We start from the raw sequence: 1,584 nt of genomic DNA, 5'->3' as shown, positions 1-1,584 counted from the left end.
CAAAAAATAGTAGTAAGTGGCTCACATATCCAATCTTTAACCTCCTTCAAAACTTTTGGGAAAATATTAACTGGCCCAGGAGTCAAATATTAATGCAATCATGTTGTTTGATCTCGTTTCCATTTATCAACTGTTCAAGATGTGGAATACTGCTTAAATCTTCATTAGTAAAAATCAAGGAAAAAGGAAAATTCAATAACACAGTCATCAGATTAGAGCCTTCTGTTATCATCCTTCAATGTAATACACCCATCCTAATATTTTGTTTACCCTTAATGTATTTAAAGAAATATCCTTACTGTTAATTTTTACATTTTCAGCCAACCTTTTCTCATACATCCTTTTTCATGTCCTAATCTCCTATTTCACCAACTTTCTTGACCTTCTAAATCTCCTGTCATAGCAGTCAATTTAAATTTCTTAAACTTATGATGCTTTTCTCTTTTTCTCTCTTTTATCTCTTAAACTATTTATGAGCCAACCTGTTTTTTTACTTGCAACTACTCTTTTCTTTCTATAAGGAATATATTTACCTTGCATATTGAAAAAAATTATCTTTAAACATTTTCCACATCTGATCAGTGTCTCTAAATAACTCAGCTGCCCAATTCACAACAGATAATTCTTGTCGCATCCATTCAAAGTTTGCTTTTTTGAAATTTGTAACCAAAATATCATTATTCTTTATCTCCATATGCAGTAAAACATTGAATCTAATACAGCAATGATCACTTGCATGCAGATATTCCCCAATTTCCACCCTCTCGATCATTTCTGTATTTGAAGTTAACAATAAATCTAAAATAGCATTGTTTCGTCCATCACCCGTTCAAGCCGTCTCCAAACTTTAATACGTACTAAATTTAACTTAAATATGGCTTAATGTTACTACATTATTATTGATATTCAACTAGTATTAGTACTTTTGTTTGGAATAATCTTAACCTACTACAGGTAGTTTTCTTTTGATAACACAACAATTTTACATTGTTAGTACAAATTACTTTTTATTTCATGATGACACTTTTGCTTTCTTAATATTGACAAAATACTGATTATTTGAAAAGGTTTCTCTTCTAAAGCACAGATATAAGATTGTACAGCACTCACTTATTATCATTTTAGCTTCTCCTAATTACTAGTATTACTATTAGTAATACACTGTCAACAGGAAATTCTCTTGCTTCACGTCCATATATCACGAAAAATGAACAAATGCAAACTCGCGTTACAAACTTGGTGTTAAAATTCTAATTGTTATGTTTAGATCAGATTCTGTTGTTATGGTATCTCGAATGCCCTCTTTTGGACAAAAACAAACACTATAATTCAATTTATATATATATATATAAAGACATTTATTTAACCTCGGACAACACGAAAACTAAAGTAGAGGACGTTTTGGCCCGGCATGGCCAAATGGTTAGGGCGTTCGACTCGCAATCTGAGGGTCGCGGGTTCGAATCCCCGTCATACCAAACATGCTCACACTTTCAGCCGTGGGTGCGTTATAATTCCTATTATTCGTTGGTAAAAGAGTAGCCCAAGAGTTGGTGGTGGGTGGTAATGTCTAGCTGCCTTCTC

At 32.6% G+C, this 1,584-nt stretch overlaps 1 protein-coding gene across 1 annotated transcript in view; it reads right to left on the bottom strand.

The window, feature by feature from the left end:
- The window catches only part of LOC106456861, a 46,869-nt gene extending 45,527 nt beyond the window's left edge, over positions 1–1,342 (bottom strand). The window contains exon 1 of the mRNA XM_013916233.2: positions 1,111–1,342. The gene's annotated coding sequence lies outside the window, so the exon portion shown is untranslated. The remainder of the gene's footprint in view (positions 1–1,110) is intronic.
- Positions 1,343–1,584: the final 242 nt, after the last annotated feature.

Source organism: Limulus polyphemus, unplaced genomic scaffold (genome assembly GCF_000517525.1).
Source record: "Limulus polyphemus unplaced genomic scaffold, Limulus_polyphemus-2.1.2 Scaffold266, whole genome shotgun sequence".
Lineage (NCBI taxonomy): Eukaryota > Metazoa > Arthropoda > Merostomata > Xiphosura > Limulidae > Limulus > Limulus polyphemus.
The sequence above is the reverse complement of the archived record's forward strand: the minus strand, read 5'-3'. Positions and strand labels throughout refer to the sequence as shown.